We start from the raw sequence: 26909 nt of genomic DNA on the forward strand, positions 1-26909 counted from the left end.
GGTTTAGAAAAATAGTGAAGAGGGCACATAATTTCTTTCCCAAGAATAAGGTAGATAAACAACAAAGAGAGAAGGATAGATGTCGAGTTTGATTGGCAGATGAAGGGAGATGAGTGATGGAGGAGGCTTAATCTCAAGAGAAGAATTTGATGGGAGAGAGATCTCGATTTTTGTTGTAGCTTCAGTAGTAAGTAAGACTGCTTTAATGAAGATATGAAATGCTCAAGATTTTCAATCGGCCAATAAACTGGTAATTTTAACTTCTCTTTCTTTCCTTCTATAGTTGGATGGTTAGGATTGAGCTTTATTAGAAAACTAGTAGCGGGTTAATTACTGAAAAATCATGTACTTTTGTGCCCTTTTCAGCTTTAGCACATCGTTCATTTTTTCAATTGGGTATATGTACTTTATAAATTGTTGCAATATTGGCTTGCCATCAACCAACATCCAACTTTGCCATTAACGTGCAAATATGAAAATGACATGGAAATATTTTAGAAAAGACATGGAATCACAATATTGGTCTCTTAAGATAGAAGGGGGTGGGAGAGAGATCGAGGTAAAGAGATGGAAAGAGAGAAAGGACAGCGGGTGAGGGTAAAATTAGGGTTTGCAATCAAAAAATTGCAAGTTAGAGAGCTTTGGAAGCTTTGATATGGTGGCGGAGACAACCACATCAGCAACAGAGCAATGGTTTCCTTCTCTCTTAGTGGTCCCTCATTGAACTTCTCTCTTAGTGGTCCCTCATCGAACTATTTGAAGAAAAGCCCGAGGGCTTTTTGTGCCAAGTAGAAAACATGAGTTTTCCATTATATTTCATTGGCTATTTGTTTGTTTAAATAATTATAGTTTTGTACCGTACTAAAGAAACAATCAAATAGGGATTATTAGGTTGTTTAATAAACTAAGTATTTTTATTATGCTTGAGTTAAAAAATTGCACACTGTTACATGCATTACACAACATGTGTTTGTCATGGTAGTTGAAATAGTTGAGTAGTTAGAATCAAATAATTAATGTAATGCAAGGTTACATATTGATTGAGTTAATGAATTTTATATTGTATAGTTTATTAATAGTGTTAATTGTGGTTTCATCATATAGAATGGGCGATAGGTTCAATATACAGATGCATCGTGATAGTGCTTTGCAAAGGCATCTAGAATTGACATACCTAGGAGGCAGGATTCATATAGGGGACAATTGTGATCTAGATTTCATTTTATACTTTGAGTTGGTAGATATGGTCAAGGAGTTAGGGTATCAAGAGGCATCAAGAATGTGGTACAGGGTTCTAGACATGAATGCAAGTGAGGGTGTTAGAGAAATTAGGAGTGATAGTGAAGTGATGGAAATGGTACCTACTCCACTTTAACATAAGACCATAGTAAGTTATGCAGAAGGTGTGGCTATTCAGGACTTGAAGGATAGAAATATAGTTAAAAGTAATGAATCTGAAGCTGAGGTTATGACTATTGAAACTTTTGGTGAAAATATTGCAAATATTCAGGTTGTAACACTTGTAGTTAGTGATAGGCCTTCTAATATAGATGATGATCCTGACTACATACATACCAATGAAGCCAAGTGAAATTGAGGAGACTTTGAGTAATGATGAGCTCATGACAAATGATGAAGAATATCTGGAAGCCATAAATAAGCAGAAAGCTGTGAGGTAAAAGGATACTAGTGGAGTTCATGAACTTGGTAGTGAAGTTGGTGGCATACTTAGAAGTGGAACTGGTGTTGTTGGACCAGGCGCTATTGGACTAAGTGCTGTTAGACCAGATTTTGTTGGACCAAATGTTGTTCGAGCTAAATCTAATGAACCTACCCATTCTGTATAGATTAATGAAGAGGTGAGAAGAGAGTTGGATAATTACCATATTGAATATGAAACTTCAAATGCTAAAGTCCTAACTCTAGAAAGTAGTGAGGATGAGCAATTTGAGTCTAGAAGGGGGAGGAGGGTAAGGTACACTTATTACAACCCAAAGCGTGACAACAGGAATGTGATGTTTGAACTAAGGATGAAGTTTGAGGGCCCTAAACAATTTAAAGATGTTGTTAAAGGATATGCGATAGTGAATGGACACAATATTAGATGGGAAAGAAGTTGTGAGAAAGAGGTGGAGGTCAAATGTGTAGACAAGTGTCCTTGGAAGATATATGCAAGTTAGATATGGATGGAGAAAATATTTGTTGAAAAAACCCTTGAAGGACAAATAATAATGAGATTTAACTGAAGTTGATAGGCTATTTCTTAGAGCAAAGCCATATTTTTATATATTTTATATGGGTTTTGATGCTTCGAAGAGAGGTTGGCTAGCAGGGTGCGGACCAATCATTGGCCTGGCTAGTTGTTGCTTTAAGATGTTCCTAGGGGCCAACTACTTTATGTTGTAGGAAGAGATGAGAACAACCAAATGTTATCTATAGCCTAGGTAATTGTGGAGGGAGAGAGTGAGAATACTTGGACTTGGTTTCTACAACTACTGCTTGATGATCTTGAAATTCATGATGGATATGGATACACAATAATTAGTGACCAACAGAAGGTACTTCTATTAATATCTTAACAACTTATTTTCCATCTCCTTTGTTTATTTTCTTTGTATTATGTTAATATCTTAATATGTAATGCTTGTTTGTCACAAGGCCTTCTTAATGCAATCACAAACTTAATTCCACATGTAGAGCACAAGAATTATGCCAGGTACATATATGCCAATCGGAAAAATCCTAATCTTGTCCATGTACTGAAAAAGTGGTTCTGGGTTTCCATAAGGGTTACAAATCATATAGATTTTAATGATGTCATTAGAGAGTTGCAGGACTTGTCAGGTAAGGCTATTGATGACTTTATAAACTAGGGTCCACACCACTTTCTATAAAGCATTTATCAGTACCTTTCCGAAGTTGTGACATTATTGACAATAACGTATAAGAGACTTTTAGTGGTTACATTATTCAAGCAAAGCATAAACATATCTTAGATATGCTAGAAGACATAAGAGCTACATTGATGGAGAGGATGTATGAGCGGAAACAAATGATGATAAACTCAGATGACAACATATGTCCAAGAATAAGAAAGAAATTGGAAATTGCTAATGTGGGGTCCAGGGTCAGCACTCCAAGGCCTAATGGAGAGTTTAGGATTGAAGTTAGAGTTTTAGATGATACGTATATTATAGACCTTAGTCAGAAGCTAGTCTTGTTCATGTAGACAGTTGGACTTTAACTGGCATATCTCGCATCCATGCAATCTCATGCATCAATTGGATGAAGCAAGATCCAGATATGTATATTGATGATTGCTATAAGAAGAAGGCCTACTTGATGACTTATCAGTATGCCTAGTAGCTCTACCTTGGTTCTAGGAGAATAATGAACCAATATTGCCCCCTCCCATCAAGAAAATGTCTGGAAGGCCTAAGAAGAACATAAGGAAGGATAAGGATGAAGAACTCGAGAACAAAAGGAAGCTGTCTAGGACTAACTAGACTACAGATGCAATGCAAGGCCTATGGCCAATATGGCCTTAATAATAGAATATGCAAGATCAAAGACCAATCTCAAGGATCTAGACCTAAGAAGCTCCCAGTATGTATAAATCCCTAGTGTAATATGCCTTATGGACCTATATAAGTCCCAATGACTTTGTAAACTTTTTTTCATACTTGCAAGTTAGGAGAAGAGGAAGACCACCAAAGGATCAAGGTGTAGGAGCCAGTTCTCAAAGACCAATAAGTGCAAGGAGGGCAAAGTCCAGTTGCAAGTGATGTTAGTGCAAGCACACGCTAGGGTAACCAGCTGCAAAATAAGGCAACCTTTCACGACATCATTGTTTCATACTTTCTTATAATTGTTAGTTCTTCTTTTTAATTACAATAATATACACTACGTTATTAAAGATACAAACATTCTTCATCGATAATGTCATTTAACACTTGTAATTACCGGGTACTAACTCTATATGTGTAATGCTGACCTTAATGAATGAATAATTTATGATTCAAAGATGCCTGGAATTAGCACAATTCAAACCATTGGAGGATGATGAAAGCATGCTGCCATCAGACTAGAGTTAGTACAGACTAGGTATGTCAATTGGTTTTGGGTGCGAACTTGTAAAGAAGAGATAATAACCAATTGAACACAGCTTCCTAAAAACTACATAATAATATTCGTTCATCACAATTAGCATCCGTACCCTAACATCAGTACAGCCTAACATCAGTATATGATAAAGGTCATTTGACATTCAATGCATACATAAACGAGCAAAATCTGAGAACAACTAAAATCATTGAGCTAATTCATGGTAGATGTGTGCTCGTTCACTTCTCAAGACTGTCTGATTAGGAGATTCTCGGCTACCTTATGGTAGTGGTAGAAGCTGATAAGTTTAATTTCTCTTTCTCTCTCACACGCGCGCGCACACAATACATAACTCAACTAGTGCCTCACATCAAACATCAAAACCTAGGGCAAGATCTGTTGAGTTTGTTTTCAATTCACCCTCGGCAATAGCCACTAGATCACTAGCATTGTCATCCACAAGAGGACGGTGGTCCTAACATACATCTTTTCTTTTCCTTTCTACATAAAATCTTGAGCCTTAAGTACCTATTCTCCTCTTGGAACCTTGCGTACTCAATTGTCAGTTTTCTAAGCTCATCCTCCATCTTTGCCTTCGACATTTTCATTTTAACAGTCTTCTCTTCCAGCATTCTCACCTTTCTCGAGCAATTTCTTTCATCTCCCCCACTAGTTGAAGTTACTCCTTAAGCCCCTCCTAGTTAGTCAATATGGTAGCCACCTCCTTCCCACGATCACACATATCAAGGTTAATCCATTGGACAAAACCACAGTTATTATTCTGCAAAATAATAGTTCAATTGACAATTATCAGCTTTCCTAATATCATCTAATAATTTGATCATACCTAAGATCGGCATCGCAGGAACCTCTTGGTTTCACTTACTTCATGAAGTATAAAGCCCAACTTTAACTTGATAGTGGCATAATATTTCATCTCCAGGCACCATTAAAGTTGCTGAGATAGCTGTTCCCTTGATCATATCCAAGCTTGCGAGAGCATCCATTGCAAACCTTAATCTAGCTTCTCGCCCCTCACCTAATCTCATAAGGAAATGCAATCCTAATCACAATTCTCTCTCCATGCTTCTTTTTATTTTCCGCCCTCCTTTCAATTAAAACAAAAAACTCGATATTTTTCGTATTTTTTTGAATACATTTTCATGTCTTTTTCTAGAAAATATCTGCATCATTTTGATGCTTGCACGTTACTAGTACAGTTGGATGCTGATTGGCAGCAGATCAATATTATAATAATTTATAAAGTATATATCTAATTTAGAAAATAAATGATGAGCTAAATTTAGAAGGAGTTAATATATTATAACTAGCAATAGCCTCGTGGGATGAATGGATGCAATAGCTGTGGAGGGTTCTGTTTGGCAAATTTTTGCTTGGCTCAGCATTGCATAGGAAAAAATTGTCCCGTCCAATGCTTGAGAAGCTTCAGATCCTTGACCTCAACTGCTTCTTGGGTTTCTCTGTTCTCTTTCCCCGGAAAGAGAACAACGTCGTCGGCGGCGGCGGCGATGGTGGTGGCGGCGGATGTTGGAGCTGGGAAGGATCCGAGGGTCCAGATACATGGGTTCCATGGACTGAGGTCGGCCGGATCGATTCCTTTCGGACGATCTCCCGGGGCCTTGCCAGTGGCCTCCTCTTCGAGCTCTTCTTCCATCATAAGCGCCGTTTCCATGGTTAGATTTATTTCCTTCTCTCTTTTGTATGCCTGCTTAGTATTTTGTGCTGGCGCTAAGATTCCTGGTTCTTGGATTTATTTTTTTGACAGATTGTCTGCCTTCTTGATGGAAACGTGGATTTTTTTTCATTCTCTTGTTGCCTTTTCCCCTGATGAAGCACTCTCTCTTTACTTTATGTGCTGGGTACTTTGCTTGTGATGTCAAAGAAATGTTGGATTGATTGTTATGTTTCATTTAAAATGTAAAAGAAATTTAATTTTTATTTTCTGTTCTTGGTTCTGTCTTTAAGATAGTTCATCTTTCTCCATTATTGCTGGAACAGAATTGTAACTTTGGGGAGTTGCCCACACATGCCTGATCATTTTTCAGTCCTTTTGGTTATGAATATGATAAATTTACCCTTCGAATATGTAGCCTATTTGAAATTGGATGTTGTTAGGAAAAGAAAAATTATGATGCATTAGATAGTTCACATTCTAATTTTTACTGACTTGCTGTGCTTGAGATTTCAATTCAGGTAAACCTTTTTGATTCTAAGTTCTCAATTAGTTAAAAATAATTCTATTTCCTGGTGCAAACCCATATATCACTTGACTGATGTTGAACATATCTGCAGAAAGTCTAGAAAATATGGTTGGAAGGGGATCTTTGGAGAAATATCCTTTTGAAAGGCATGAAAGAAACAAAAAGTGGTTATAACAATTTGTGATTAGATATGGATAGGTTATCCTAAGTCTGACAGTCAATATTTGTCCAAAGTCCAAACTATCCTTTATGAGTAGCAATGCCGCATTCCTTGCTTTTAGATTTCCTACTTTCCAATCCTGTACTCCATTGGGTGATCTGCTTTGCTGGTGAGATCTGCAGTCTCGTCCAAATTGTGGTTCATCCACAATTCTGCTTTTTCACAGATCAAACTCCTGCAATGTCCTTTCACATCCTTGTTACGAGTGATGTATTCTAAGGTATTATAACTTGCCATTCTTGACCGCAACTTTTCTTCCTTGCGTGGATACCATTTCATGATTACTTAATGATCTGCTCATGATTAGGCTTCTTTAGATTGGGTATAAAGCAGGGAAATGACTCAGATTAAGGCAATTAACCTTTTCCAGGTGTATTTTACTTTTTGATATAATTAGCAATCATAAATCCAGTAATGCTATTTGGGTTGTGTTTAAGGGTTAGGCGTGTAGTCTAATTGATTGAGAAGGAGGTCCATGGATATAAACTCAGTTTACTTATCAATCTAGATAAACTGTTCAAGTCTTGGTAGTTTCATAATTGCATGATATCCATAACCCTTTCTGTTGATGCCATAACCAGGATTTTAACATATCAGAGCCTTAAAAATATTGGCTTGTTATATTGCATAGTACGAGTTTTATATATGCACATACCACGTAAAAAGTCAAAAAACAAATGTAATTATATGGAATGTGCTTTGCCCTTGTCAGTTGTTTTTGTTGCACTTTCACAACTATTCAGCACTTGTTCCTCAAGTTTCATAGTATTAGAGCTCCAATTATGACTTCCCTTGACCACCATAAAAGATCCAAAGACATACTTCCAAACATCTATTCATTCATTGGAGATCTACGATTGATGTAACTATGACATCTGAATTTATAGAATATTACTATCAAATGTAATCTTTACTACATAATTTTGGAAATACACAAATGATTATCAAGAACTTGTGAAATTTTCCTCAAAGCATTTCTGAATCTTGTTTACCACAATGTGGAGATTTCAATTTGTACTTCCATCACTATAATTGTTCAGTTGAAACTTCAAGGCAGTGTGCATGTTGTGATTCCCTGCCACTTTCTTTTCCCTTTGATCATTGTTGGTGCATAAAATCATGCTTGAATTGTCGTGCGAACTGTGGATGACATTTAGTATTCCCAATGTTTGGCCACTATTTGTAAGAACCCATCTTTTTTTTTTTAATTGGGCTGGGGCCGACCCCTAGGCCACTGCGCCTGGGCCAGCCTAAGGGCCCCGGCTGTTTAGCCACGGGAGTCTTCCTCTCCTCCTTCACCGAACTCCCCCAAATCCACCAGAAAGGAAAAAAAAAAACAGAGAAAAAAGGGGGATCAAATCTTACCAAAATTGAACCAATTCTCTTCTATAAAAGATCCCTTTCCCCTCTTTCTAGGGCATCAATCGAGAGCTCTTTCAAAAAAAAAAAGAGAGAGAGAGAGAGATCCGTGAGAAGCTTGGGTTGTTCGCCGTCGGGGCCGGCCGGAGGAGTTCGCCGGAGGCGAGGTAAGGTCCTCCTCCTCGTCCTTGTCTTTAGGCCACTATTTTTCTTGGGAATCCGGCCGGCAAGCCGCCGGATCGATGTGAACCGTGTTTTCCTGTTTCGGTTTGCTTTTCTCTTCCATTCCGGCCGGCCGTCGCCGGTCGTGGCGCACCGCCCGCACTGCCGGCACCGCCAGTCATGGGGCAGTGTCGACCATGGGCCGCCGCCATCAAGTTTCTCTGCCAATCGGGAGGAAGGAAGAGAGGGGGAGAGAGAGAGAACCATCCACTTCCCTCTTCTTTGTTCTTCTCCCTCTCTAGTTGCTCTCTCTTATTGCTATGATTTCTCCCTAGTTTAATTTAGGGAGATCATGGACTGTTGGTTAGTCCTGGGGTGATAGATACTGGTGGGCCCTTAGAGGATCCATAAAGATTTTTGGGTTGTCAGATATTTTGGATAATTTTTAATGATGACTTGATTCTGTAGGGGAACAATCTGTCGGACGAAAGAACGCTGAGCAGGGTTCTGCATATCTGGATTTATAGATCGCCGTGAGGGCGGGTGATTAGTCTATCTGAGTTAACAAAAGTAAGAATCCTTGTACGTCAATCCTGCATGATATAAATATTTTTACACCATATATGTTTGATATGCTATGATCCAGACAAAGCAAAAATAGTTTTATATTAAATTATATTTTGATCGTGTTGGCTTATGATTGGTTCTATGGTGGATGCATGTATGCGCATAACCTACGCCTGCATAATTGGATTTATAAATATGGTTCCTATAATATGATGGTATTAAATCATGTTTTGGTTATATTTGTTTGTAATTGATAGTATGATGGATACAATCCTGGGCATAATTTATATTTACATAATTAGACTAATGGATATGGTGGATAGACTAACCATGTTATATTGATTGCCCTGTCACGGGCTGGAAACGTAACTTTGGTTAGTCTAGGCCGGATATAAGATGGAAAAGGGAATTGATGTGTGTGTGTGAATTGATTAAATGAACATGGACTTGGGCTTATCTCGTTATTATTGATTGCCCCATCACAGGATGGAAATGTGATATTATCGATTGCCCCGTCACAAGCTGGAAATGTGATACTATTGATTGCCCCATCACAGGCTGGAAATGTGACACTATCGATTGCCCCATCACAGGCCGAAAATGTGATACTATCGATTGCCCCGTCACGGGCCGGAAACGCGATCGGGATGTAGCCCAAAGTCGGAAAGATAATTGATCCGGATCAAGTTAATAGAAAATAAAAAAAAAAGCATTGAAAACATTAATTGAAGATTTTTAGATATCGTATGACGTATCACACTTGAGTGGCTGGACTTTTATTGACATTTGACTTGCATATTCATACTGATTATTCGAGCTTTCGATAGCCGGTATATGATTTTATGATATGTACATTGGTTTGTCGTGGTTTCCAAATTAATATTATTATTGTGTTGGTATGGATGTGTAGGGATTCTTACTGGGCTGTAAAACTCACCCCCTCTTCTTTTTTTTCTTTACCAGAGTTGCAGGATGCATAGATTTGGATGGGATGGGCGCAAAGTGCAAGTACCAGAGTCATTAGTTAGTTTGTTTATCATTCTTTGATGTTGATGAACATTTGAAGATCTTGTAATTGATCTAATTTGTTTATTTGGACATTTCGGATTTGTCTATTTGAATTATAAATTTCTTGTGGATTTATTGGAATTTTTGTTAATCATAGGCCTTGCATGATCTTTAGGGCACTGCTCTAGGGCTCATGCGGCCGGTCGCGTACCGGACCTGGGTGCTGGGTTCGGGGCGTGACAGAGTGGTATCAGAGCTTAAGGTTAAGGTATCCTAGGGTTTATGTTCAGGTGAGTGTGAGTGGGGATATGATAGGAAAACTATTAGAGCCTTGGTTTATAATCACTTGAGATTGTAATAGGAATGATATTGTAATCTAAGCTTTAAGACCACTAGAGACTATGGCCTTAGTGGCATTAGAGTTTGAGGTTTAAGGTCATTGGGGATAGTGACAAAATTGGAATCCGAGCATATGTTTAAGATCACTAGGGATTGTGATAGAAATATATCATAGCTTAAGGTTATGATCACTTGGGACATGATAATTAAATTCAGTGCTTAAGGTGTAAGATTACTGGGCATTGTGATAAAATGTATGCATCGGGTTTGGTTTTCGATGAGTGTGGAAAGAAAGTATAAATTGTCTTTGATCATGATAAGAGAGGTTTGACCTAAGATTAGTGTAGGAAGGTCAACATTGGTATATCGGTTATACCATGTTCAGATATTATTTAAATGACCTAGAAGTTCAGACTTGATATGGGTTTTGATGTGATCGTACTTTTGATTTTGCTGCTAATTATTAGAGTGGGGTTTGTACGTAGATTTTCCATAGTATTGGAGTGAGCTAAGAAGATTTCATAATATTGAAAGGAATGTTCTTCGAAGTTGAATATGTATGTGGATTATATTTGGTGTTGGCATGTTGGATATTGCAAATAGGTCTATTTCCTATTGATGTATTTGATTATTTTGAGGCCATAGAGTATGCATATTGACAGGGGAATTCTAATTATTTGAATTCTCATGTTTGGATTGGGCTACTGGATTTTACTTATAATTGTAGAAGACTATTTGATGTGTTATTTTAAAACTAAAGCCTAGGTTTAAGATTTGAGCAGGGATCTTTTGTCATTGTTGATGAAGCCACTAATAAATGCCATATTGAGTAGAGACTTCGGTCATAAATCATTTAGAGGCTTTAGAGTAATTAAGGGATTAAATCAGAGTGCGCAGCGGAAGTATGGTGGTTTGAGTTATTTTGAAACTGGTGAAGGACATTAATATTTGATCTAAAAGGTATTATGATGGAACACTTGAGTTAGTTTCTAGTAGAGAAGAATGTTGTTGATTCTATGGATGATCGAGAGGTAGCTATGTAATTTTACCAGTGGGCTCTTCTATTGCTGAGAACTTTTGGGAGAATCTTGGGCATATTAAATTTAGCATTAACGGTTGATGATTTTTTGGTTGGTCTTAAACCTGAAATGTTTTAACATGAATCTTGTACTCCTAGATCGGTATTGTCAATCTAGCTATTTGAAAGGGGTTTGAGGTTTTTCTAGGATAGAGGTTGATCATTAAATTATGGGCAAAGTTAAGAAAAGAAAGAGGATTAAAGATTATGAAGACCATTTGACGATAAAGCCTTCTCCTATCCTTGTTAAGCCAATTATGATCTTTATGCAAAATTAATCAAGATAATTAAATTCTCGGAAAAAGAATTATGACATTGGGAGGTGGGCCTTCTTTTGAAGGAGATCAAAATAACCTGCTATGTGTTATAGATGGAAAAGATCAAGTTTTGTGATGTCATGATTTTGTATGTCAAATCTTGTGAGCTTGCATTTTGAGAGGGAGATTGTTTAGGAGTTCAAGGATTATGTGACGGTTGCAACCTCTCAAAGTCTGAAACTTAAGTATGGTAATTTCGAGGACGAAATTTTGTTTTTTAGGGGAGGAGAATGTAAGAACCCATCTTTTTTTTTTATTATTTGGGCTGGGCCGACCCCTAGGCCACTGCGCCCGGGCCAGCCTAAGGGCCCCGGCTGTTTAGCCACGGGAGTCTTCCTCTCCTCCTTCACTGAACTCCCCCAAATCCACTGGAAAGAAAAAAAAAGAGAGAGAAAAAAGGGGGATCAAATCTTACCAAAATTGAACCAATTCTCTTCTATAAAAGATCCCTTTCCCCTCTTTCTAGGGCATCAATCGAGAGCTCTTTCAAAAAGAGAGAGAGAGAGAGATCCATGAGAAGCTTGGGTTGTTCGCCGTCGGGCCGGTTGGAGGAGTTCGCCGGAGGCGAGGTAAGGTCCTCCTCCTCCTCCTTTGTCTTGAGGCCACTATTTTTCTTGGGAATCCGGCCGGCAAGCCGCCGGATCGATGTGAACCGTGTTTTCCTGTTTCGATTTGCTTTTCTCTTCCATTCCGGCCGGCCGTCGTCAGTCGTGGCGCACCACCTGCACCGCCGGCACCGCCAGTCATGGGGCAGTGTCGACCATGGGCCGCCGCCATCAAGTTTCTCTACCAATCGGGAGGAAGAGAGGGGGAGAGAGAGAGAACCATCCACTTCCCTCTTCTTTGTTCTTCTCCCTCTCTAGTTGCTCTCTCTTATTGCTATGATTTCTCCCTAGTTTAATTTAGGGAGATCATGGACTGTTGGTTAGTCCTGAGGTGATAGATACTGGTGGACCCTTAGAGGATCCATAAAGATTTTTGGGTTGTCAGATATTTTGGATAATTTTTAATGATGACTTGATTCTGTAGGGGAACAATCTGTTGGACGAAAGGACGCTGAGCAGGGTTCTGCATATCCGGATTTATAGATCGCCGTGAGGGCGGGTGATTAGTCTGTCTGAGTTAACAAAAGTAAGAATTCTTGTACGCCAATCCTGCATGATATAAATATTTTTACACCATATATGTTTGATATGCTATGATCCAGACAAAGCAAAAATAGTTTTATATTAAATTATATTTTGATCGTGTTGGCTTATGATTGGTTCTATGGTGGATGCATGTATGCGCATAACCTACGCCTGCATAATTGGATTTATAAATATGGTTCCTATAATATGATGGTATTAAATCATGTTTTGGTTATATTTGTTTGTAATTGATAGTATGATGGATACAATCCTGGGCATAATTTATATTTACATAATTAGACTAATGGATATGGTGGATAGACTAACCATGTTATATTGATTGCCCTGTCACGGGCTGGAAACGTAACTTTGGTTAGTCTAGGCCGGATATAAGATGGAAAAGGGAATTGATGTGTGTGTGTGTGTGAATTGATTAAATGAACAGGGACTTTGGGCTTATCTCGTTATTATTGATTGCCCCATCACAGGCTAGAAAGGTGATATTATCGATTGCCCTGTCACAGGCTGGAAATGTGATACTATCGATTGCCCCATCACAGGCTGGAAATGTGACACTATCGGTTGCCCCATCACAGGCCGGAAATGTGATACTATCGATTGCCCCGTCACGGGCCGGAAACGTGACCGGGATGTAGCCCAAAGTCGGAAAGATAATTGATCCGGATCAAGTTAATAGAAAATGGAAAGAAAAAGCATTGAAAACATTAATTGAAGATTTTGAGATATCGTATGACGTATCACACTTGAGTGGCTGGACTTTTATTGACATTTGACTTGCATATTCATATTGATTATTCGAGCTTTCGATAGCCGGTATATGATTTTATGATATGTACATTGGTTTGTCGTGGTTTCCAAATTAATATTATTATTCTGTTGGTATGGATGTGTAGGGATTCTTACTGGGCTGTAAAGCTCACCCCCTCTTCTTTTTTTTTTTACCAGAGTTGCAGGATGCATAGATTTGGATGGGATAGGCGCAGAGTGAAAGTACCAGAGTCATTAGTTAGTTAGTTTGTTTATCCTTCTTTTATGTTGATGAACATTTGAAGATCTTGTAATTGATCTAATTTGTTTATTTGGACATGTCGGATTTGTCTATTTGAATTATCAATTTCTTGTGGATTTGTTGGAATATTTGTTAATCATATGCCTTACATGATCTTTAGGGCACTGCTCTAGGGCTCATGCGGCCGGTCGCGTACCGGACCCGGGTGCTGGGTTCGGAGCGTGACACTATTGAAGTCATATTGTAAGCGCAGTATACCTGAGAAGCATTCATCGTTTTTTCTGAGAGAGAAGGATGGGCGAAGCTCATCCATTCATTTGATGAAAATGAAATAAATAGAGTTGGAAAAACAAGAAGGAAAAAATATAAATATATCTAGTGTTGGAAAAAATATTGGACACCTCGATCTCGGACCAGACCTATCCCTTTGACCTTGGATATAAACTAAGGAGATCAACCTTGGCTCCAACCGAGCAGCCAACCAACCGAAATTAGCTACCTTGGCCCCGGCCGAGGAGCCAATTAGCCAAGGAACCATCAGCCAAAGAGAATAATCAGCATGTGTCGACAAGGACTAACAGTCCCAACAACCGACAGCTTGGCAGCTCGCATCGTGGCAGCACCATGGCATGCACCCCACTAGCGCTACCTGCCACCCATGCGGACTGGCTTCTACGCTGCGGCCGTACTATCGGGTGTTAACTGGTCATCATTGCACGCTACGTCAGGCTAGGTAACGACAAAGTGGGCACCCCTATATAAGGGGGCAGCCCTGAGGACCTCTGGTGTATGCAATATTACTCACAAAAATCACACTCTACTGAAATTCTCTTTCTTCTACGTTGTTATCTTGTTATTCTGACTTAGGCATCGAAGGGTCTCTCGCTGGAAACTCTCCGACAAGCGGACTTTTTACGGGCCACACCCGGAGGAGATCCACCTCTGGCACCTCGGCCAGCTTGCTCAGCTCATCTCCAGCCGACCTTAGGGTCGTCCGAGCTTCGCTCTGACCTCAGCCCCAGATTCGGCGACGATAGATTGTCGCTAGAAGGAGGACCCTAGCCCCCAACAGCATCGACATCCATTGAAGAGAGAGACAACCAGCATGAAGTCACCAGGAGCCCGCGACGCATCGTGTGCTTCGCAAGGCTACGCTCCGACCTTCCGGAGGTTGTTGCAGAGCTCGGACCATGCTCCGCTGGAGCAACCCGCTGTGCTTATAGACAATGAGCAGTTCAACTTGCTCACTCAACAGGTGCAGGTGCTAACCGCGGCGGTCCAAGGCCTACAACAGACAGTGGTGCAACTGGAGATGGTCTGATCGGAATTTGGCCAGCCCAACCACCACTCAGTCGCTACCGCACAACAAGCATTTGGTGAGCCACCACTTTCGAGATCGGGTCTCGGAGTGGTCCCCCTAGGATCGGCGCTCCCAGTGGAGCAGTCCTGTTCGGAGGGAAAAACAACGTGCTCCAAGCCTCCTTTTCAGCAAGGATTGCGCTCCAACCCTATCGCCTCCTCGCCACATGGAGCCTCCGTCCTGGTGGAATACTGACCACGATCGGAGAATCGAGGAAATAGGCCGGCAGATTCAGGCCCTCAAGGGACAGGCTTCGAGGGCGAACCTGGACTTCAGCATCTCCTCAGAGCCCCCCCTTCACCAGGCGGATCATGGAGGAACCGATTCTATCTCGGATCAGAATGCCGAAGGTAGAGTTGAACGACGGCACCTCAGATCCCCTAGACTACCTTAAGAGTTTCAAGGCTCTCATGATGTTACACGGAGCCACCGACGCTGTGCTTTGTAGGCATTCCCTACAACCCTTTGCAAGTCGGCCCAGTTTTGGTTCTCTAGGCTTTGGCCCTATTCCGTTCACTCCTTCGAGCAGCTCACCCGCCTCTTCGTGACCCACTTCGTCTCCAGTCGAAGACGACGCCGTAGCTCGAATGCGCTGCTCGACATCAAGTAGAAGAAGAAAGAGTCCCTCAGAGACTATGTTAATTGCTTCAATGCGGCGACCCTGGAGGTCCGCGACCTAGATTAATCGATCGCGATGTCAGCAATAAAGAATGGCCTGCGGCCATCGAGCTTTCTCTTTTTTTTTGAAAAAGCGCTTTTCCGTCGACTTCATCGAAATGCTGGCGCGAGCCGGCAAATATGCCAAATGGAGGAAGCCATGGCCTTCCATCGCGAGTCTGCTGGCGGGAGACCCTCTCGAGGAGGAAGGAGGGATGCAAGGAGGGAAGGGAGCCGAGGAATATCTCACCTCGATGCGAGAGGGGCCCGCGACGGTGCAAGAGTCCTCTTCGAAAGTTTGAAGAGTACACCTCTCTCTACCCCAAGGATTCAGATCCTTATGGTAAAGTTCTACATGGATCTAAGCTCAAATTAATTTTTTAAAATATTTATATTTAAAAATTATTTTTAATTTAAAATAATTAAAAATATATAATTAATACCAAAAAATTTTAAAATCATAGTCCATATTACATATTTCAAAAGTATTTTTCGAAGCAAAAAATATATTTTTCTGAATTTATGGTTTTTAAACATATTTTAAAATTTAAAATTTATTAAGAATATATAAATAAATAAAAAATATAAAAAAATAGTACTATGTATTATATAAGTCAGATATATTTTTTGAAGAAAAAATTTTTTTTTAATCATAACAGAATTTTGCTATTTTTAAATAATTGATAAACTCACGTACTTGATAAATCTGCAGGAATGGAACCTTCAAAAAAAAAAATATAGCATGACATTAGTTGAGATCATAGGCGAATACTCTCAGATCGGCACCACTAAAAGTGCAACTGGTGCAATATAGAGTTCAAAGAAGGATGGGTAATAGGTTGAAGCAGCACACCGCTGGTGTTATCTCGATGTATCTATATGTTGGAAATGCCCATAGGAGATCCGATAGTTGATGAAGAAGTACTTCGCTGATTTCAGAGCAACGAAGAAAAGGCTTGCCAAGAAGAAAGTAGAGGTGGACTGTTGAACGACAGAGCCACCTTTCTATCAATCTAAGGAGTCAGATGAGTCGTTCGCTCCAGATGACGAGGAGGCACAGATCCAGGCTACTATTCAGACGAGCATGGATGATCAGTGGAAGCATAATAAGGAGGCAAGGCATGAAGCTCGATTTGGACCCTCACATTACGAGTCAAGCTTCGATTCGGCGACTAGCAGGGCAGATCGAGAGTTTAGAACCTCCTCAATTAGGGATGCGTTAGTAGAGGCCGTGACCGTATTGCATCTATATTTGGAGCTTTTGGTAGCAGAAAGAAATCCTCTAAAGAGATTACACTAGGAGCCAACATCCATAATTTAGATCTACATGCCTTTTCCAACAAAGATTCAAAGCAACAGAGGGTAGACACAATGCTAAAAAAGGATAAAAAGAAGGATATGTAACGAGCTATTGGATTTTGATTCTACTTCAACCACATTACAGCAAATGCGCAGATAATATGTACTATAGGTCTGTCATTTTCTCCATACAGATTGCTGGTGTAGGTGTAGATTCTTCAAGACCGAAGGACATCTATGGTGAGCTTTTTGACAACAATAAGGAAGAGCTAGAGAAGTGGATTGCTTCATACAAGAGTAAGTAGCCCATATATAAACTAACGGTGATGTGTAATAGTTAGACAGATCCTATTAGGTGGAACATCAACTTTTTGACATATTGTAATACGAAGAGTTTCTTTCATAAGTCGATTGGTGCTTCCGATCAGGTGCACGACGCCATGTACATCCTCAGATTGATGAAGGAGGTGATTGATCAGGTAGGAGAAAATATTGTGCAGGTTATCACTAATAATGGGCCACAATATAAAACCGCCAGAGAGATCTTGATGGAGTGGTGGCCATATATTTTTTGGATCCTATGTACTGCATATTGTATCAACTTAGACATTGCAAAAATTCATAGGATGCAGCAGACAGTAGAGATAGCCCAAACCATCATCAGATATTTTTATAACCATATATGGATCCTATCATTAATGACGTGGTATGTAGTTTGCTACAAACTATATTGCACTTAATAACCTTCTTGAGAAGAAAGTAGCCTTACATCATATATTGTTAGTTCCGAGTGGTAGAAAAGCAGATTTGCGAGGGTTGACGCTGAGGGGAGCATTGTCGAGGACTTGGTGACGAAACAGACATTCTAGCAACGGACTGAGAAGATAGTGAAGGCTACCAAGCCATTTTATGAAGTGCTTCGGGCCGTGGACAGTGAGAGGTACCCCTAAATGGGTTTTTTGTAATATATGATGGAGAGGGCAAATAATTAAATGAGGTAGATCCGAGACATGTCTAGAAATACATCGACATTATTGAGCGGCGGTGGGACTACCAGATGGGTAAGGACTTGCATCTAGTAGGTAAGCAAAAATATTGAACATTAAACTGCTCATGTACTTGTACAATTTTACAAAAATAATTATGAACTCTATTTGCAGCTTACTACCTGAACCCGAGTTTTCGGTACACTGTACCTGGAATCAATATAGATAAAGAACTTCTGACCGCTCTGCATAATATAATTTATAAGATGGAGCCTGATCTAGAAGTCGCAGCCCTATGTCTAGAAAAGATAAGCTAACTTAAATGACATGTGTAGGTTAACTAGCCTCTTCAATTATTAACATATTACAACATGGTTCTTTTTCATAAATCAAAACATCTAAAGAGGGCACTAACAACTTTGGAGTTCGACAGCTATCGTAAGTAAAAAAAGTATGAATCCAGGTATATTACATATCAATGATAACTATTACCTGACGTTAGATGGTTACTAATATAATACTATCTTATATGTAATTTTTTTAATTATTTTTGCAGCTCAATTGTAGATTCATTTTGGTTTGTTTGTGAGAAATCTTAAGTGGTTAGCTATCTGGATTCTCTTCCAGACGATCTTCTCGAGTATCTATGAGCGCAATTGGTCCATCTTTACCCTCATTTATAGCAAATAGAAGAACCATTTGCATAGAAGCACCTCAATGACCTTGTAAATATTTCCTACAATCTGAGGTTAAGGCTGAAGTATATCAGGAGGAAGTGGAGTTAAAGTACATAGATCCGATCCATACTGCTTTTGTGACGATGACGATGACGATGATTCTATGATCAGATAGCTTGTGGTCTTAAATTTATCGGTGAGTCCCAATTTACGCATGCTACATAGGATAGGGACCACGGTGTAGATATGATAGAGCCTACAATTCTATGATTGCATACAAGAGATGGGCTCCTCAAGGTCATTCAGGATAACACGATGCAACTACAGATGATCTTCTACGTAAAGTAGGATTTATAGACATATCAAGTTCTAAGTCGTATACTGGATCCTATTGTCTGCAACCACAGACAACTTATGACCCATACATATATAAAGCTACAAGAGCTTAGAACATCTCTTAGAGCCAGAGTTTTAATAAGAGATCTGAAAGTGCTTATAATTCAGAGCATATTCCTTTTGGAATGAACATATAGGACTGCAACGCTGTTTGGTTAGAGGAGTGGGCTGATGTGACTTTTGACTATGCTAATGATTTGGATATTTATGAAAGATATCGCCACTCGATGATATTTTAGATGTTGGTACATCTATTATACTTTAAATATATATAATTGATTGTATTATTTTATATTTTTTATTTTACTAGTTGATTTTATGATATTTTTGATGCTTCTTGTAGCATGCAATATCTTATTAATTATTTTATGCTTTGTATTACTGTAAAACAATAAGAGACATTATTTAGGTTATACCGAGATCATAAAAACATCAAAAAATATTAAATTATATTTAAAATTATTAAAAAAGTTGAAAAAATTGATTACCAATAAATCAACGCTAAAAAGCTTTACTGGCATTTCGAAGCATACCGTGTGTCGGTATGGAAAACTAGTACCGTACCAACTCACCTGCTGACCAGTACGAGTTCTGGTACCGGTTCGGCGGACATTGCTTAAAAGAGTCATCAGTCCTCCAAAATAAAGCTAAATCTGATGATCATGCAAATGAATGACCTAAAAATTGGTTACTATCTATTTACACATCCAAACCGATGATTGTGATTTGAAGACCGATACACCAAGGGAGGTGCAAGCTGATACACCAAAGGTGTAGATCGAGTATTTAAAGCATAGACCTAAGGGAGCGAGAGTTATCGACATAGGACGAGTCCTTAGTGGAGCAGAGGCAAGGATGGTGGTTGGCCAGGGTTGTTGCAACCTATGCATGGGAAGAGTAGTAGAATTACCGAACATGCATGGCAATAATAGCCCATGTAGCATGCAATAACAAGGACAAATGTCCATAGCGAGTAGTGGTATCTATCTTCCCGCTATCTATGATGTAAGAAGAGGGGTAGCACTACCTATCATATATAGCAATAATAGGTCATGCAGCATATAATAGCAAGGACAAGTGTCCAAGATGAGCAATAACAATCATCTTACAAGTTAAGAGGATCCACGTATAAGTATCGGATTATAACTATGGAAAAGGGATCCTTTTGCCGATCAGTGAAACCAGTTTATCTTTAAGTTACTTTTATCTTTATCTTGAAATTTCTTGCTTTTAGTTTTCTAGTAAGACTTTAATTTACCAGTAGGAGAAGTAGTAGAATATTTCGTTCGTAGCTCCAAGTACACCCTATCCTTTCTTCTTCCAAATAGTTGGTGTGACGGTAACGAAATTTCTTAAAGGTCAAGGCACCTGGACCCACACTATCTCGATCATCTCCTTTATTTGTCCCCTTTCCAGCTAATTCGATGCCAGTGGCATATCCGCGCATCTATCCCAACCTAAGTCACGAGACTTGTCACCCTTCTCTCTCAAATAGCAAGCTTTTTGGTACTCCTGTCTCCCCCTCCTGACGGTTGAAAAGGGGAGCCAAACAAGTTCCTTTGGCGTGCTTGATGGGACATTGTCCTGTAGCTATCATCGTACCATAAAGAAAAGGATGGATGATTTACTAACGTTAGTGACTAGTTCACCAACCAATCTTTCATAAGATGTCGCCATACTGCTCAAGTCCTACCTGGAGGAGAGCTGACATGGCCTATTAGAAGTGTTCACATGCCAAGTGTCTACATGGGAAGGCCACTTGTAGAGTGAAATAGGACAACTTAGAGTTCATGACAAAAGAAGTTGAAATACTTGTTTCTATTGTTGAGGATCAAAGTCATCGACTACAATATGCTATGGTGCATATTGTAATAAACTTAGTCGAACATGCCTCTAGAGAAGGTAAATCAGCCTGTCAATCTTTGAAAGGAAATGACAAGTTCTTTAAGGAATCTGACTTTGGGATTTCAACCTGTCAGGAGGAGGCCGAAGACTATCTTGTAGAGTCCTCAGGATTTACAGACTAAGGTAAAGCGGAAATCCTACTAGCATGTGTGGGAATACCAGATTGAAGTAGGAGTTAATATTTTGGTAAATGTTGGACGAACACCATCAGCCACTATTATGTACAGGTAGCTGCTATTGGTGAGGTTGGTGGGACTACGCCGACACAAGCATCTGATGGTAGATTCGATCTCCCCTTATCGTATGGAGGGCAGTGATACAACCTTACAGTACTAGCTATCTTCATTACAAGGGTTGGGGTGCAACCTTGTTGATGGATGCTACAAGGTTTTTTTCTGGCTGATACATATGATAAATCCATATGCCTGGGGCAAACACGGCTATGGGTCTTTCCTCCACCAGATCTTCCACAACTTCTATCTGCTGCTCAAGTTTAAATATTGCCTCTACCAGATCCACAGTCTACACCTGTTGTTCAAGTTCACCTTTCCTAAGAGATTGATCGATGTGGTGTTAGTTACATCCCATCACTCTTCTGACAATCGATCTATAGAATGTGGGGGACATTGTTTACCCCACATCCAAACTGATGACTGTGGTTTGAAGACTGATACATCAAGGGAAGAGCAGGCCGATACATCAAGGAAAGTGCAGGCCAATATACCAAAGGTGCAGACTGAGTATTTGAAGTGTAGATCCAGAGAAGCAAGAGTTATCTGCCTAGGACAAGGCCTTAGTGGAGCAGAGTCTAAAGGTGGTGGTTGCCTAGCGGTTACCACTACCTATGCACGAGAGGAGTGATAGAACTACTTACTATGCATGGCAATAGTGGCCCACATAGCACATAGTAGCAAGGACAAATGTCCATAGTGAGTAATGGTACCCATCTTCTCACAACACATGATGTGAGAGAAGCGGTAGCACTACCTATCATATGCGACAATAATGGGCCATGTGGCATATAATAGCAAGGACAAGTATCCAAGATGAGTAATTGCACCTATCTAACCAATTAAGAGGAGCCACTTATTAGTGTCATATTGTAACCATAAAAAGGAAATCCTTTGGCTGATCAATAAAACCAATTTATCTTTAAGTTATGTTTTGTTTTTATCTTTAAATTTTTTGCTTTTAGCTTGCTAGTAGGATTCTAATTTTCCAGTAGGAGTAGCAGTAGAGTATTCCGATCATAGCCATGGCTATATCCTATTTTTTCTTATTCAGATCGGACGGTGTGATGGTAGCAAAAGTCCTTGAAGGTCAAGACACGTTGACCCTCGCTACTTTCATCATCATCCTTTCATTACCCCTTTCCACCTAATCCGATGCTGGTGGCATGCCCGTGCATCTACACCAACCTAAGCCACGAGACTACCCTTCTCCAGTAGCCAGTAAGCTTTCTAGCATGCTTGTCTCCCCCTCTCAATGGTCGAAATGAGGAGCCAAACACTATATGAATATTTAAAAGTTGGACAGTAAAGGCAAATTGAAAGCATTCCATCCTTCTGCTTAGTGATGACTTATGCACCCGAACATTACATAGGGTGGATCATAACAATAAACAGTCCTCATATGCTGTTTTCTTCAGCCTTTTTAATCAGGCAATATTTTCCCGTTTTGTTAGTTTGAATAAAGGAAAAAGAAACAATCTCCCTGACTTGTTCCGACATTTCTGATTCATGTCATCCAATTCTTTTCCATTTTTTAAGCATGTCTATTTCTGGCCCAAAAGGTCAGAAATAATTTGATTTTATTTATTTCTTTACTATAGTCAATTCGTTATGGAATTGGTGGTTCATTAAACTGACTTTTTTTTTCTTTTTTTTTTCCAACCTACAAAAGCAGAAGCATCTAAGGTTAAGTGAAGTAAGGGTGAGTTGTTCAAAGAGCGAAGCAACTTTCTTAGATATCCTTTAAATGAGGAGCTGCTGACAGAGGCTCCAAATATAAATGTGGCTTCTCCACAATTGATCAAATTTCATGGAAGTTACTAACAAACTAAAACGGATGAACATGGTGGAAAATCTTAACAGCTCATGCTTCAAACAAAGAATCCATGTGGGAAAATCTCAAATAATGGTTATGGATGATCTTGCACATGAGTGAGATTGGCACTCTTTGTTTGATAACTAGACAAACATTTCAGTTACATGGGATCTTGAAAGAGAACCTCAAAACTTTGATGCATACAATTATTAGAAGCATGGGCTCAACTCTTGGCACATTTGGAGACCTGAATAGAAATGTGCTAGCTCCTGCAGCACCATATATGAAAAAGGATTACGTTTTTTGCTCAGGAAACTGCAGGGAACACTACTGCACTTCTGACACCTCAATCTGGTGCATAATATGATTTGTGGGTAGATGGGGAGAAGATCATGTCAGCAGTGCCTCCTGAAGTAGTCAAAGCACACAATGACAATCCCATGGAACAAATTTTCCAGATTCTCCAGAGCCAATTTATGGTATTTAGTTCTTGCCTCGAAAGCTCAAGAGCAGTAGCTTTGCCTACAGACAACTCAGTGAATGTTCTCACTAATGACATCTGAGTTGTAGTAATTTCTGATGGTGATGAAGATCCTCGAGACTTCTATATTTATGTAAGAACAATTCTGTGTGAGACCCTGTTTAAACCTTGGAGCATGTCTATTCTATAACATTGAACTGCTTCAAAAATTTATTCAGTAATAGGTACGAGGTGGCATGGGAAGAATGCACAGGGTGGAGACTACTTTCCCTTGTCTGGTTGAGCCACTTGGTTATTGCCAAAAGAAGATATATGCTGTAAAATCACTTGTTGTTTTACAGAGAAAATGGGAGTAGAGTTGACCAGAATTATAGTAGAATGAAGTATTTGATTAGTCAATTGGGAATCGACAAGTTCTGCAGTGTCATTGAGCAGTATTATGGAATGAAGTTTGATTTTGAGAGTTCCAGAGTGGGAATTCAAGAGCTATCTTTGGATTGCATGAACAGGTTTGAATGCATCACATTTGTGCACCTTCAATCATGTCTACACATGCAAGCACAAGCAAACTGTATTGTAACTGTGTTTTTCAATGATCTTAATTTGTTTATCGTCATTTGTGAAGTGACCATGCTTCAAAATTTTCTTTCACTTAATCCATTTTGATTATTTGATACTCCTTTTTAGAGGGTATGGTGCAATGTTTTGTGGATTGCATGTTGACAATGGTTAGATTGAAGGGAAAATGAAGAAAACTTTAAGGAAAATAATTGAAATGTATAGCTTGTATGCATGCATTACGCCTAGCCAGAACATAGTCTTAGGTGACATTCACTGTTTATGGAGATGACCTATCACCATAACTCCTGCTCAAGCAGGTCTACTGGTAAGACATGGTTTATCTTTTACAGCTTGCAATATGCAAGTGCATGTTACACTTCAAAATAAGCCTTTTTCTTTCCCCATTTGGATCTGCCTTATAAATACAGCAACCTAGGTATGTAGATCCTCTTAACTGCCAGGGCATGTCCTGCTTTACCACTCTGTGCGCTAGCAATAACAGAAGCTGAGGGAGCAATACCTAACATTCTCAAAAGGGTTTGAGCTGTTTTTGATAAGGTAACTTACATTGTTCCTCTATTTGTATTATAGTAATGTTATGTCTCAAGTTAATAATAAATGAAAATATTTGGCTGGCTGTCTTTGATCTGAGACAATTAGGTCAGATGGGTCTCAAGCAGGATGAGTCGGTAGTAATAAGGGTGGCTGGCTGCCCTAGTGGTTGTGCTGGACAATATGTGGCTGAGCTAGGACTAGTTGGCGATGGTCCAAACAGCAATCAGGTATTTAATATACTGTTCTTATTCATTATAGTGACATGTGGGAATTACTCTTTGTACATACAGAGAAATACTAGATGTAGAGAGTCATGTGGATAAGAATCATTTACGCAACTACTAATATGAACTGAGACACTCCAAATTTGAGGTTTTTGGCATGTTGGACAATTGGGATACTGATAACAGTCCTTGACACTTCATATTATCATATCATGTCATCATCATTATGTTTAATTTTGGCACTTCTGTATGGAAGTTATCAATTCTAAAATAACAATGAGCAAGCATTTTATCAAATTTTATGAACTTAAGGAGCATAGATCTGGGTTATTATTCATTACATGTATATATCAATGCATATTTTATGTATTTACGCATACGCATATAAAATACAAATGTGTCCGTGTCAAAGTTGTAGAAGTTTCCCATGTGGGATACTTCTAGGCTAGGCGCTCCATGTCACTTGTCCAGGTAAACATTGTGCTGAAGCATTGAATTCCTCTTGTATGGAGGACATGACTACATGGTGGGATATCCAGGTTGCTTGTTGAGACTTTATTTGTTGGAAGCCTTTGCTGGCTTTCAAATTCAAAAAGACCAGTTCATTTTTCATTATTGAAAATGTTGTATAGTCTAATCTGAATGACCATTGTATTCGAGCATTTTAATTGATAGATCAGAGTAATGATCTTGAGACCTGCACTTAATAGTTCAGTAATGAGCTGGTGTTTAGATGGGGTTGACTCTTAAAATCCTATGATTGATTTGACAAATTTGAGAATGCAGCAAAGAAAAAAAGATCGTTCCAAAAGTTATCTGACGTTGTTAAATTTCATGTTTCACATGTGCAATTAGATCCGGCTTGGCGGGACACCTCATCAGACTAAACTTGCAAAGTGCTTTGTGAATAAATTGAAAGTTCAAGACTTTAGAGAAAGTTTTGGAGCCTCTATTTTACAACTGGTGAAGGAAACATCTTCAGGGTGAGTCATTTGGCAGCTTTTAAATCCTGGAAAGTGAGTATCGTATATTTACTTATCGGTCATTGACCTGTAGCTATGATAAGTTTTGGTGGAAGTGAATTTTTTCCCCTGCCTCTTTGTAGGATTTTCAGAAACTTGAAAGATGCTAGAGAAGTGGGAGGGTATCTTGGAGGCATCCTTGCTGTTTAATCTGAAGCTTTTTGCTGACAGGGCGGCACATGAAGCCATGGCTGGTCTTTTACTACTGAAAAACAAGACCGCTCGTCAGTTGGCCATGGAGGTCATTTGCAACTTGTTGCAGCCCAGCGAAATGGTAACAGTGAATAATCATTGGGCATGGAAGTCATTCACAGTTTGTTGCTACCCAGTAAATTGGCTAGAGGCATCTGGATGGCCCTTCCTCGCTTGCTGGTTGCTAGCAGTTAAGGTTGCTTTTTCTGCACCACCTTTTATCTGAAGGGTAATTTTCCTGGTATCTGTTGAAACACTTATATCACAAATAATGTTGCGTAATACTTGGCAGCCGCTTGAATCTTTGGAGGACACCATCCCAAATGCTAGTGCGCGAGCATCTGCAAAGCTGTGAGAATGTTCAGCGATACCAGACCGGCTGAGTTAAATGCAGAGTCATGTCGGAGTTTTGGTAGATTCACTCTTTGGTGCAAGTATTCTTGCCAGTCATCATGGATGTAACCTGTCGATATGGAGGCCATGGTGCTTTATAAAAGAAACCAGATACCTTTGATCTCGGAGGCAGATATATCATCAAAGCCAACATTTTTTGCTCCATTTAGTTGGGTTTAGCTGTTAATAATCCTTCAAAGGGCTACAATGATGGTTCAACTAGACCTAAATGTTGCTTAACTTATAAAACCAAAAAAATTTTGGAAGTCATCATGCATTGAATTGTTTTTGAGGAAAAATCATACGCTGAGTTGTTAAGGTTGTTTTACAGTGATTGTTCTGACCTTTGGTCCGGGATCTATTCCTCCATTAAGATGACTGCATCAATTATCTGGATACATCACTTACTGAGAAGAAGGATATTGTGGCAACCTTATGTTATGAAACAAAGTTCTTCCAATTATTTATTAGATAACACCATATCAGATAAACTAAGATAGATGAGGTAAATTTTAAAATTTATGAGTCGAGTTCCTTGTTTGTGGTAATTCTCTTGTTTTGTCTTGGATTCCATCGCCCAAGTCTGCAGGGACAATGTGTCCTCTGTTTGTCCTTGCAG

General features: G+C 39.4%; 1 pseudogene; it reads left to right on the plus strand.

Annotated features, from left to right (window-relative positions):
• Window positions 1-4410: 4410 nt before the first annotated feature.
• LOC103718782 lies at window positions 4411-26183 on the plus strand (annotated as a pseudogene).
• Window positions 26184-26909: the final 726 nt, after the last annotated feature.

This window comes from Phoenix dactylifera, chromosome 6, assembly GCF_009389715.1.
Source record: "Phoenix dactylifera cultivar Barhee BC4 chromosome 6, palm_55x_up_171113_PBpolish2nd_filt_p, whole genome shotgun sequence".
Classification (NCBI taxonomy): Eukaryota; Viridiplantae; Streptophyta; class Magnoliopsida; order Arecales; family Arecaceae; genus Phoenix; species Phoenix dactylifera.